The sequence below is a fragment of the Staurois parvus genome, unplaced genomic scaffold, assembly GCF_062004578.1.
Source record: "Staurois parvus isolate SC_StPar_1 unplaced genomic scaffold, SC_StPar_1.0 ptg000124l, whole genome shotgun sequence".
NCBI classification, from domain to species: domain Eukaryota; kingdom Metazoa; phylum Chordata; class Amphibia; order Anura; family Ranidae; genus Staurois; species Staurois parvus.
Genome location: NW_028317920.1, coordinates 3,707,497 through 3,721,565, shown reverse-complemented (window position 1 = coordinate 3,721,565; position 14,069 = coordinate 3,707,497).

The window sequence follows — 14,069 nt, the reverse complement described above, 5'->3', positions numbered from 1 at the left end:
TAGAATAGAATAGAAAGAAATAATATAATAGAAAACAATATAACATAAAATAAAAGAATAGAATAGAAAAGAATAGATTAGAATGGAATGGATTAAAACAGAAAGAATATAACCATCTTCCAAAACTCAAACTTTAAAGCGATTCTAAAGGTTTTTTTTTTTTTTTTTTTAAATAACAAACATGTCTATACCTACCTGCTCTGTGTAGTGGTTTTGCACAGAGCAGCCTGAATCCTTCTCTTCTCGGGTCTCCCACAGGCTCTCCTGGCCCCTGTCTCCTGTTGGGTGCCCCCACAGCAAGCAACTTGCTACGGGGGCACCCGATGCTCCATGCGTGCATTAACACACGGAACTGCGGCTTGCCCTGCATCCTCTCTCTCCTCATAGGTGGACTGACTGTGATTGACAGCAGCGGGAGCCAATGGCTCCCACTTGCTGTCTCAGCCAATGAGACAGCAAGGACCCGGAAGAGCCAAGACTGTCATTCAAATCGCTGGATCACGATGAGGCTCAGATAAGTATTGAGGGGTCAAGGGGAGCTGCTGCACACTGAAGGTTTTTTTTATCTTCGTGCATAGAATGTAAAAAACCTTGATCCTTTACAACCACTTTACCCCCTTCCTGTCCAGGCCAATTTTTAGCTTTCAGTGCTGTCACACTTATAATGACAATTGAGCGGTCGTGCAACACTGACCCATAATAATTTTTTAGCTTTTTTTTTGAGACTTTATTTTGGTGGTATTTATTCACCACTGGGATTTTTATTTTAGTTTTTGCTATATAAATGAAAAAGTCCAAAAATTTGGAAAAAGTGTTTTTCTTATAAAATGTTTCAAATAAATAATCGTTCTTCATAAATCTTGGCCAAAATGTGTTCAGTTATCTTTTAGTAAAAAAATAACCCAAATTAGTTTATAAGCAAACATTATAATTAAAAAAAAAAAACATTTTTATTTTATTTTTTTATATTATTATTTATGTTTGTGTTTTTTTTTAACATACTGTCAACCTAGCAGTACAGTGTCACCATAGTGACACTGTACTACTTGTGGGGGGTGATGAAGATTTTTTTTTTTTTTTTTACACTGATTGCTTTTACACCCATAAAGGCTGTAAACGCAATAATGTTTCCTTCTCTCTGGCTGCATTCTTGCAGCCATTGAGAACTACTGAGTGAGCTGTGATTGGTCACAGCTTGTCACATGGTACAAGGCTGTTGTGAATAACCTTGTACCATGTGACCTCTGTGATCTTTCACAGATTTCACATGTAGTAAGCAACAGGGGCGGACTGACAACTCATGGGGCCCCCGGGCAATAGGGGATCATGGGGCCCCTGTATCTTTGCCCAAACTCAAAAAAGCCTATGAAAAAGGTACCAGGGGCATCTCATGGGGCCCCCTACTGACCCCGGGCCCTCGGGCAGTGCCCGAGTTTCCAAATGGTCAGTCCGCCCCTGGTAAGCAATGATGTCAGAAGTGACATCTTGCTTACACCTATTCATGTGATCACTGATTGGCCAATCACACAGAGGTCCTATACAGCGATCGTTGTTCCACTGTCCAAATGGCGGGCGCAGTTTATGAACGGCAACCCGCCGCTGCACTGCCACCGGCCGTTTATATACAGTGCCCAGACGGGAAGTGGTTAACTAGAATAGAACCAGCTATTCTTCACAATGAATTTGGATCAATTCAATATTTTTGATTCAAATTTGATTCCAATACTTCGAATCCATTGGAAATATTTGAATCTGGTCGAAAACAAATAAACGAAACAAAACGAAATAAAACAAATTTTGGTACGAATGCAACAAAACAAAATTAGAAACTTAACGACTCTATCCAAAACGAAACACATTTTTTTCATTCTGCCCATGTTTATGCCACAGAAGTAGAGTCTTGATGGTGGGCAGCACAGTGGCTTCGTGGTTGGCACTTCAGCTTGGCTGCAATTGGGTCGTTGTTGCAGAACCCTCGTTGGACATGGTCCTGCATCCAATGCCTGCATCTACAATGTTTCACAAGGCATAGCATAAAACAGGAACCCCGGACCCTGACCCGCCACTCATGCCGTCTTTCTGTGTCAAGACACATCTCAGGACAGTTTAGTAAATCCAGCTCACAGTTTCCTCGTTTCCATCGATGGAAAGCCCAGGGAAAGAAACCTTTTAAGTTCACCGCAAAAGATTAAACCATTTACGTCCTAACAGGGTACACTCCATCCATTCATTTAAAGCTCCTTCCCAGAATCCTTTGTGCCAACCAGAGAGTCAACATTGTGGTCTAACCACCCGCCACAAGAGAGAACCGCAGGGGGGAAAATAGCTGCATTGCGGGGGAACTCTAACAAAAATATAAATAATGGCTATTTTTACATCTCCGAGATTAAAGCGTCCATCCAAAATATATTATTTGGAGCCTGCAGAGAAGAAGAAACAGAAAGCTGGTTCTAGAATGGCAAAAAAAGAAAAAGAAAGAGGTTGCTGTCATGTTGAGGATTTTGGTTAAAAGGCTCTGAAACGTGAAAGATATTTGTGACCAGGGGCGGACTGACCATTTGCAAACTCGGGCGCTGCCTGAGGGTCCGGGGTCAGTAGGGGGCCCCATGAGATGCCCCTGGTACCTTTTTCATAGGCTTTTTTGAGTTTGGGCAAGGACACAGGGGCCCCATGATCCCCTATTGCCCGGGGGCCCCATGAGTTGTCAGTCCGCCCCTGTTTGTGACTTTGTTTTAGACCTCTAACAATGATCTTCATAGATACAGTTGTGTCCAAAATTATTCAACCCCCACTGAAATTGAGTGTTTTGGCCAGTTTGACATTGCTTTTGATCATTCAGTCATCTTGCTTACATTTACATTAAAGAGGCACTTGTAGGTCAGACAAATATAACATAACAGTTATAATGAAATAACCACAAATGTCTTTTCTGTGCTCACAGCATTATCAGTTTTATTCAACCCCCAAGTGACATTCAATCTTAGTACTTAGTACAGCATCCTTTTACAGTTATAACAGCTTTTAAACGTGAAGCATAGCTTGACACAAGTGTCTTGCAGCGATCTACGGGTATCTTCGCCCATTCTTCATGGGCAAAGGCCTCCAGTTCAGTCACATTCTTAGGCTTGCGCACTGCAACTGCTTTCTTTAAGTCCCACCAGAGGTTCTCAATCGGATTTAAGTCTGGTGACTGCGATGGCCACTCCAAAATGTTCCAGCCTTTCCTCTGCAACCATGCTCTAGTGGACTTGGAGGTATGCTTGGGATCATTGTCCTGTTGAAAGGTCCAACGTCTCCCAAGCCTCAGGTGTGTGACGGACTGCATCACGTTTCCATCCAATATCTCCTGGTACTGAAGAGAATTCATGGTACCTTGCACACGCTGAAGCTTCCCTGTACCTGCAGAAGCAAAACAGCCCCAAAGCATGATTGACCCTCCACCATGCTTCACAGTAGGCAAGGTGTTCTTTTCATCATAGGCCTTGTTCTTCCTCCTCCAAACATAGCGTTGATCCATGGGCCCAAACAGTTCTAATTTTGTTTCATCAGTCCACAGAACACTATCCCACAACTTTTGTGGTTTGTCCACATGGCTTTTGGCATACTGCAGTCGACTCTTCTTATTCTTTGGAGACAGCAAGGGGGTACGCCTGGGAGTTCTGGCACGGAGGCCTTCATTACGCAGTGTGCGTCTTATTGTCTGGGCTGAAACTTCTGTACCCACATCTGACAAATCTTTTCTCAGTTCCTCAGCAGTCACACGGGGACTTCTCTCCACTCTACGCTTCAGGTAGCGCACAGCAGTCGAAGTCAGCATCTTCTTTCTGCCACGACCAGGTAGCGTTTCAACAGTGCCCTTTGCCTTGAATTTGCGAATGATGCTTCCTAAGGTGTCTCTTGGTATGTTTAACATCTTTGCAATCTTCTTATAGCCATTGCCCTTCCTGTGAAGAGAAATCACCTCTTCTCTTGTCTTCCTGGACCATTCTCTTGCCTTCACCATGTTTGTAACCACACCAGTAAATGTCTAGAAGGAGCTGAGTATCACAGTCATTTTAAAGCTGCCTAATTGGTGCTTATTATGCTTGATTGCTGCTCGGTGACATCCACAGGTGTTTTCAATACCTGATGGAAAGCACCTGTATGAACCTCTGTTCTTCAGAGTGGTAGTCTTTAAGGGGTTGAATAATTGTGGCAATGAAGAAACCACATAAGAACCATTTACTACTGTATTACATAAACAATTGATGTCATTTTAGTTGCATTTGGGTAGTTACAACGTCCTTGTAGGATTTGATTCTGAATACAATTCCAAATGTACACTATAGTCCCTAAACCCCTTTACAGCATTGGGGGTTGAATAATTTTGGACACAACTGTATGTATGTTTTCTAGAAACTCAATGACAGGTGAATAGAGATGAGCGAATTATTCAAAAATTCGATTCGGCTGATTCGCCGAATTTGAGGAAGAAATTCGATTCGATGCGAATTTATTCGCTACGAATTCAACTTATAAAAAGGGTTTCTAGGCTTCAGAGAGCCTTTATATTAGTGCAGTAACACTGTACCTTTAATTTAAATGCCCTTGGAGATGAGGAAGGAGAAGGAGAAGGATGAGAAGAAGGAGAAGGAGAAGGATGAGAAGAAGGAGAAGGAGAAGGATGAGAAGAAGGAGAAGGATGAGAAGAAGGAGAAGGATGAGAAGAAGGAGAAGGATGAGAAGAAGGAGAAGGATGAGAAGAAGGAGAAGGATGAGAAGAAGGAGAAGGAGAAGGATGAGAAGAAGGAGAAGGAGAAGGATGAGAAGAAGGAGAAGGATGAGAAGAAGGAGAAGGAGAAGGATGAGAAGAAGGAGAAGGATGAGAAGAAGGAGAAGGATGAGAAGAAGGATGAGAAGAAGGAGAAGGATGAGAAGAAGAAGGATGAGAAGAAGAAGAAGGATGAGAAGAAGGAGAAGGATGAGAAGAAGAAGAAGGATGAGAAGAAGAAGAAGGATGAGAAGAAGGAGAAGGATGAGAAGAAGAAGAAGGATGAGAAGAAGAAGAAGGATGAGAAGAAGGAGAAGGATGAGAAGAAGAAGAAGGATGAGAAGAAGAAGAAGGATGAGAAGAAGGAGAAGGATGAGAAGAAGAAGAAGGATGAGAAGAAGAAGAAGAAGAAGGATGAGAAGAAGGAGAAGGATGAGAAGAAGAAGAAGGATGAGAAGATGAAGAAGGATGAGAAGAAGGAGAATTCCAAGCCGGCAAAAAGTGTATCTGCAGAGCTCCGCTATTTCTTAGCGGAGCTCTGCAGATACACTTAGCGGAGCTCTGCAGATACACTTTTTGCCGGCTTGGAATTCTTCTTATTTTCATCCTACTTCTTCTTCTTCTTCATCCTCATCCTCATCCTCTTCTTCTTCTTCTGAGGATGAGGATGAAGAAGAAGAAGAAGAAGTAGGATGAAAATAAGAAGAATTCCAAGCCGGCAAAAAGTGTATCTGCAGAGCTCCGCTAAGTGTATCTGCAGAGCTCCGCTATTTCTGACAGTTCTCTGACATTCACTCCATACAGCGGTTGAAACATTGTATCTATTTGTTTCCATAAATGGAAACAAATAGATACAATGTTTCAACCGCTGTATGGAGTGAATGTCAGAGAACTGTCAGAAATAGCGGAGCTCTGCAGATACACTTAGCGGAGCTCTGCAGATACACTTTTTGCCGGCTTGGAATTCTTCTTATTTTCATCCTACTTCTTCTTCTTCTTCATCCTCATCCTCTTCTTCTTCTTCTGAGGATGAGGATGAGGATGAAGAAGAAGAAGAAGTAGGATGAAAATAAGAAGAATTCCAAGCCGGCAAATAGTGTATCTGCAGAGCTCCGCTAAGTGTATCTGCAGAGCTCCGCTATTTCTGACAGTTCTCTGACATTCACATTTACAGCGGTTGAAACATTGTATCTATTTGTTTCCATTTATGGAAACAAATAGATACAATGTTTCAACCGCTGTAAATGTGAATGTCAGAGAACTGTCAGAAATAGAGGAGCTCTGCAGATACACTTTTTGCCGGCTTGGAATTCTTCTTATTTTCATCCTACTTCTTCTTCTTCTTCTTCATCCTCATCCTCAGAAGAAGAATGAAAAGAAGAAGAAGAATGAAAAGAAGAAGAATGAAAAGAAGAATGAGAAGAATGAAAAGATTCTTCTTCTTCTTCTTTTCATTCTTTTCATTCTTCTTCTTCTTTTCATTCTTCTTCTTCTTCTTTTCATTCTTCTTTTCATTCTTCTCATTCTTCTTTTCATTCTTCTCATTCTTCTTTTCATTCTTACTCTCATTCTTCTTTTCATTCTTCTTCTTCTTCTTTTCATTCTTCTTTTCATTCTTCTCATTCTTCTTTTCATTCTTCTTTTCATTCTTCTTCTCATTCTTCTTTTCATTCTTCTTCTTTTCATTCTTCTTTTCATTCTTCTTCTTCTTCTTTTCATTCTTCTTCTTCTTCTTTTCATTCTTCTTTTCATTCTTTTCATTCTTCTTTTCATTCTTCTCATTCTTCTTCTCATTCTTCTTTTCATTCTTCTTCTCATTCTTCTTTTCATTCTTCTTCTTCTTTTCATTCTTCTTTTCATTCTTCTCATTCTTCTTTTCATTCTTCTTTTCATTCTTCTTCTCATTCTTCTTTTCATGAAGAAGAAAAGAAGAATGAGAAGAATGAAAAGAAGAATGAAAAGAAGAAGAAGAAGAATGAAAAGAAGAATGAGAAGAAGAATGAAAAGAAGAATGAAAAGAAGAATGAGAAGAATGAAAAGAAGAAGGAAAAGAAGAATGAAAAGAAGAAGAAGAAGAATGAAAAAAATAAGAAGAATGAAAAGAAGAATGAAAAGAAGAAGAAGAATGAAAAGAAGAAGAAGAAGAAGAATGAAAAGAAGAAGAAGAAGAATGAAAAGAAGAAGAAGAATGAAAAGAAGAAGAAGAAGAATGAAAAGAAGAAGAAGAATGAAAAGAAGAATGAGAAGAATGAAAAGAAGAAGAAGAAGAATGAAAAGAAGAATGAAAAGAAGAAGAAGAATGAAAAGAAGAAGAAGAAGAATGAAAAGAAGAATGAAAAGAAGAAGAAGAATGAAAAGAAGAATGAGAAGAATGAAAAGATTCTTCTTCTTCTTCTTTTCATTCTTCTTTTCATTCTTATTCTTCTTTTCATTCTTCTTCTTCTTCTTTTCATTCTTCTTTTCATTCTTCTCATTCTTCTTTTCATTCTTCTCATTCTTCTTCTCATTCTTCTTTTCATTCTTCTTCTCATTCTTCTTTTCATTCTTCTTCTTCTTTTCATTCTTCTTTTCATTCTTCTCATTCTTCTTTTCATTCTTCTTTTCATTCTTCTTCTCATTCTTCTTTTCATTCTTCTTCTTCTTTTCATTCTTCTTTTCATTCTTCTTCTCATTCTTCTTTTCATGAAGAAGAAAAGAAGAATGAGAAGAATGAAAAGAAGAATGAAAAGAAGAAGAATGAAAAGAAGAATGAGAAGAAGAATGAAAAGAAGAATGAAAAGAAGAATGAGAAGAATGAAAAGAAGAATGAAAAGAAGAAGAAGAAGAATGAAAAGAAGAAGAAGAATGAAAAGAAGAATGAAAAGATGAAGAAGAAGAATGAAAAGAAGAAGAAGAATGAAAAGAAGAATGAAAAGAAGAAGAAGAATGAAAAGAAGAAGAAGAAGAATGAAAAGAAGAAGAAGAAGAAGAATGAAAAGAAGAATGAGAAGAATGAAAAGAAGAAGAAGAAGAATGAAAAGAAGAATGAAAAGAAGAAGAAGAATGAAAAGAAGAAGAAGAAGAATGAAAAGAAGAATGAAAAGAAGAAGAAGAATGAAAAGAAGAAGAAGAAGAATGAAAAGAAGAATGAGAAGAATGAAAAGATTCTTCTTCTTCTTCTTTTCATTCTTCTTTTCATTCTTCTTCTTCTTTTCATTCTTCTTCTCATTCTTCTTTTCATTCTTCTTCTTCTTTTTATTCTTCTTTTCATTCTTCTCATTCTTCTTTTCATTCTTCTTCTCATTCTTCTTTTCATGAAGAAGAAAAGAAGAATGAGAAGAATGAAAAGAAGAATGAAAAGAAGAAGAAGAATGAAAAGAAGAATGAGAAGAAGAATGAAAAGAAGAATGAAAAGAAGAATGAGAAGAATGAAAAGAAGAATGAAAAGAAGAAGTATTCCAGTACAGCAAAAAGTGTATCTGCAGAGAGCTCCGCTATTTCTGACAGTTCTCTGACAGTTCCTTCACATTTACAGCGGTTGAAACATTGTATCTATTTCCGAATAAAAACATCTGTATCCTACATGGAAACAAATAGATACAATGTTTCAACCGCTGTACATGTGAAGGAACTGTCAGAGAACTGTCAGAAATAGCGGAGCTCTCTGCAGGGACACTTTTGCCGGCTGATCGGGAAAAATCCGATTCGCGCACCCGAAGTATGCTAATATTCGGATTCGCCGCGAATCGAATTTTTCCTGAAATTCGAAACGAATTCCACTTCGCCTGGTTTGATTCGCTCATCTCTACAGGTGAAGTAAAAAATATTGTATATCTACTTACAATGGCACCTGAAAGTGGGTGGGATATGTTGGGCAGCAAGTAAACATGTTGTCCCTGATGTTGATGTGCTGAAAGCAGAAGAAATGGGCAAGCGGTAAGGATTTGAGTGACTTTGACAAGGGCCAATGGCTAGGCAACTGGGCCAGAGCAACTTCAAAACTGCAGCTCTTGTGGGATGTTCTCGTTCTACAGTGGTCAGGACCGACCAGAGGTGGTCCAAAGAAAGAAAACTGGCGAAACACAGACAAGGTCATGTGTGGCCAAGGCTTACTGATGCAAATGGGGAGCGAAGGCTGGCCTGTGTAGTCCGATCCAATAGAAGAGCTTCTGTAGCTCACATTGCTGAAAATGTTATTGCTGGTTCTGAGAGAAAGGTGTCAGAACACACAGAGCATCGCGGCTTGTTGTGTATGGGGCCGTGTAGCTGCAGACCAGTCAGGCTGCCATGCAGTAGGAATAGTATCCCATCATTGGTGTCATCGGAAGGAATAGTGCCCCATCATTGGTAGGAATAGTGTCCCATCATTGGTAGGAATAGTGTCCCATCATTGGTGTCATTAAGAGGAATAGTGCCCCATCATTGGTGTCATTGGTAGGTATAGTGCCCCATCATTGGTAGGAATAGTGTCCCATCACTGGTGTGATTGGGAGGAATTATGCCCCATCATTGGTGTCACTAGTAGGAATAGTGCCCCATCATCAGTAGGAATAGTGCCCCATCATTGGTAGGAATAGTGTCCCATCATTGTTGTAATTCGGAATAATTGTGCCCCATTATTGGTGTCATTGGTAGAAATAGTGCCCCATCATAACAGTCATTGGGTCCCATTGTTGATGTCATGAGGAGGAACTGTGCCCCATCATTGGTATCACTGGGAGGAATTGTGCCCCATCACTGGCATCATTGCTAGGAACTGTGCCCCATCATGAGTGTCATTGGGTCCCATTGTTGGTGTCATTGGTAGGAACTGTGCCCCATTGTTGGTGTCATTGGCAGCAACTGTGTCCCATTGTTGTCATTGGCAGGAACTGTGTCCCATTGTTGGTGTCATTGGGAGGAACTGTGCACCATTGTTGGCGTTGGTGAATGAAAGAGTGCACCAAGGGCCAGATAAAGGCAAGACAAGGGCTGCATCCGGCCCATGGGCCGCAGTTTGGAGACGACTGCTAGAGAGTGTCATTTCAGTCTGCTGGGACTGCTGACATCACATCCAAAATACTGGCACCCATTAACAGTCTCGAGGCATTTGGAAATCTACACAAGGGTGGATTTTACGGGTAAATAGCATGAATAAAATACATTAAATACACTCATAATCTATTGGGAACATTGTAATTAAGAGGAATGGTCTGGTGACAGGGTCTCTTTAGGTAAACCTTCAATGTCCAAAAACAGGTCAGTCATGATGCTCATGTTGAATACAGAAAGTCGTCTTTGTGATGCCATCGTTCTATGCATCAAAATGTATAAATGTTGGAACGTCAGTCCGTGCCATCTGAATCCTCCTAATGTTGTTTTCTGTACATTAAGGCGAGCGCGCTTGTTGACAGTCTTGTGGTCGGGAAGGCTTCAGAGAGGCACACGGAAAGTTCTCCGCTGACCTGGAAATGTCAGTACGCGACCTTCTACAGGAAAATTGGATGTGACTTTTTAGGGAAATTTTAAGTGTTTGGGGAATCTAAAAATGCGCACTATGTAACGTTCAGTCAGAAATTTGTTTTCATGCTGAGAGCAAACTTCGTCAACAGTCTGTATGGTATTCTAGAATTTAAAGGGGAACTTTGATCTCTGTGGAGGTTAAAGGATTGGTTCGCACCAGAACGCGTTTTCCTGCGCGTTTCCCACAATCCCTTCAAAATGCACTGCCTTTGCATTCTGCTGCGGGTGTCAACGCAATCCATGTTTGGGTGCCACATCGCATGGTATCGCAGTTCCAGGCACAGACTGGCCATAGGGCACATCAAGCATTTGCCCAGGGGGCTGTGGCCACTGGGCCGCATGTCCTAATAATAGCTGGCTGGCTAGGAGGGCCAGTGGGGGGGGGGGTGACACATAGAGGAACCAATCTGTCCATTTCACTGCTGCCACTATTAAATGCCCGCTTCTCCTCTTCTCTCTCCTGCAGGTATTCAGGGGCTGCAGGAGAGACATGGATGGATCAGATGCTCTATATGATGCCATCCCTCCTACCCATCTTCTTTCTGCTGCCCCCAGGCCCCTGTACTCTCTTCTGGTTCCCCTGTGTTCTCTCCGGGCCCCTGTGTTCTCTCTGCCAGCCTCTTTTCCACCCCCACAGCACTGCCAGGTTCCCCCCTCTCCTCTCCAGCTGACTGCTACAGGGGATCTGTTGGGATGGAGAGCAGGGAAGGGGCCGGCAAATATGTCATTTATCAGCCCCTTCCTTGTCTGAATGGACAGTCAGTGATTGGTACCGATCACTGACTTTGTCCATTCATAACTGAGGCATAGTAAACTATGTTTACTATACTTCAGTTTATGAATCATGCTCGACTTACTGTGAAGTTTCACAATTTCAAAGTTGGGGAACATACGGATTTCTGGTTCTATTTGCAAGAAGTCTTACACAGATGTCTATGCAAATCGCACCCAAAGTAGTGCATGTACTACTTTAGACTTGGTCGGAGCTGCACCGATATGACCCTGTAATTGCAGACAATAGGGTGCAACTTGGCGTGCATTTTACTAGTCGCATGGCATGCAAATCGCATGCCAAGTCGCACCCAGTGCAATCGGGGTCTTAAAAAAGTCCCTGACCCTTTTCAAAAATGCACCGGATGAAAACGCAAAAAAAATGTGAACCTGTCCCACAGGAAATTAAGTTAAATGGACTGTAGTTTGTTTCTGCAAAACGCTGCGGAAAACACATAGGTGTGAACCTAGGGTGAAAGGGTGGTCCTGGAAGGTGGGTAGAATGTGGAGCCAAGGAAAGGTACTCGTAGGTGGGTAGAAGGTGGAGCCAAGAATTTGGTGCTCAGAGGTGTGTAGAAGGTGGAGCCAAGGAATGGTGCTCGGTGCTCGGAGGTGGGTAGAAGGTGGAGCCAAGGAATGGTACCCGGAGGTGGGTAGAAGGTGGAACCAAGGAATGGTGCTTGAAGGTGGGCAGAAGGTGAAGCCAAAGAATGGTGCTTGGAGGTGGGTAGAAGGTGGAGCCAAGGAATGGTGCTTGGAGGTGGGTAGAAGGTGAAGCCAAGGAATGGTGCTCGGAGGTGGGTGGAAGGTGAAGCCAAGGAATGGTGCTCGGAGGTGGGTAGAAGGTGGAGCCAAGGAATGGTGCTCGGAGGTGGGTAGAAGGTGGAGCCAAGGAATGGTGCTCGGAGGTGGGTAGAAGGTGAAGCCAAGGAATGGCGATCGGTGCTCGGAGGTGGGTAGAAGGTGAAGCCAAGGAATGGTGCTTGGAGGTGGGTAGAAGGTGGAGCCAAGGAATGGTGCTCGGAGGTGGGTAGAAGGTAGAGCCAAGGAATAGTGCTCGGAGGTAGGTAGAAGGTGGATACAAGGAATGGTGCTCGGAGGTGGGTAGAAGGTGAAGCAAAGGAATGGTGCTCGGAGGTGGGTAGAAGGTGGAGCCAAGGAATGGTGCTCGGAGGTGGGTAGAAGGTGGAGCCAAGGAATGATGCTCGGAGGTGGGTAGAAGGTGAAGCCAAGGAATGGTGATCGGTGCTCGGAGGTGTGTAGAAGGTGAAGCCAAGGAATGGTGCTTGGAGGTGGGTAGAAGGTGGAGCCAAGGAATGGTGCTCTGAGGTGGGTAGAAGGTGGAGCCAAGGAATAGTGCTCGGAGGTAGGTAGAAGGTGGATACAAGGAATGGTGCTCGGAGGTGGGTAGAAGGTGAAGCCAAGGAATGGTGCTTGGAGGTGGGTAGAAGGTGGAGCCAAGGAATGATGCTTGGAGGTGGGTAGAAGGTGAAGCCAAGGAATAGTGCTCAGAGGTGGGTGGAAGGTGGAGCCAAGGAATGGTACTCGGAGGTGTGTAGAAGGTGGATACAAGGAATGGTGCTCGGAGGTGGGTAGAAGGTGAAGCCAAGGAATGGTGCTCTGAGGTGGGTAGAAGGTGGATACAAGGAATGGTGCTCGGAGGTGGGTAGAAGGTGAACCCAAGGAATGGTGCTCGGAGGTAGGTAGAAGGTGGATACAAGGAATGGTGCTCGGAGGTGGGTAGAAGGTGAACCCAAGGAATGGTGCTCGGAGGTGGGTAGAAGGTGAAGCCAAGGAATGGTGCTCAGAGGTGGGTAGACGGTGGAGCCAAGGAACGGTGCTCAGAGGTGGGTAGAAGGTGGAGCCAAGGAATGGTGCTCAGAGGTGGGTAGAAGGTGGAGCCAAGGAATGGTGCTCGGAGGTGTGTAGAAGGTGGATACAAGGAATGGTGCTTGGAGGTGGGTAGAAGCTGGATACAAGGAATGGTGCTTGGAGGTGGGTAGAAGGTGGAGCCAAGGAATGGTGCTCGGAGGTGGGTACAAAGCAGGGATAAGGGGTGACTCTGGAAGGGCAGGTCCCAGCACCTATTCTCTGAGTGTATCCTGTATATTGATGACATTGCACAAAGCAGGCAGAATTATGACTCTTCCTTTAACTTTCACTAAAGATCCAGTTTACATGAAGTATTTACAGCCAGAAATGTTCGAATATTTATCAGCTGGCAGCATTAAGCTGATGTATTGCCTGTGCAGTTTGCCAGACAGGATAAAATTACCGTCTCTATGGACTCGGAGTTATTCTGATCTGAGTTATGATCGCCATTTAGCTGTTTTATGAAGTCATTTTCTGCATTTAGTAAGGACTAAATGCAGAAGATGGACATGTGATATCTCCATCTGATGTGTCCTCCCAGGACACCAATCAATAGACACAAGGAGATACAGAAAGAGGAAACTGACCCCTCCGACGCACGAGGCGACTGTCAGTCCAGTGTAGTCAGATGTGACCGCATTTCTGTTAGATATCAGCTATTATTTCTTCAAACCTATTTCACCAAACTCCTTTCTCATTGCTGTCCCTGGAATGACCTCTGGATCAACTGTGGGTGTAGGATTAGAACATTTTTTTTTTTAATTGTTGAACTGGATGGACTTTTGTCTTTTTTCAGCCAGACTAACTATGTGATGACAGCGGTCACTCTTTTGTTCCTCTGAAACCTAGAAAATACATAACCGACATGGGAATTTTTCCCATTAAATAGCGTGCAGCAACAGCCCCGTTGAAGGGAGATTTATTTTTCTCCCGAAATGCGTTGGTTTGATGGACTTGTCGTTACTCTCAATAAATGCCTCCTAGTCTACCATCAAAAGTGCATTCTTTTGGACATCGGCGCTCCTTCTTTTTTAATATTCCAAGTCTACGTGTGGTTTTACATAAAAAGATAAAAGCTCATCATTGTAAGCGCTCCTGTCAGTGTTAAATGGTTGGTCTCATCCCTGTAACTGCAAGAAATCTTTTCTGTTGCAAAACAACAGACTTACTGGCAGGATAGCAAGATGAAAATAGA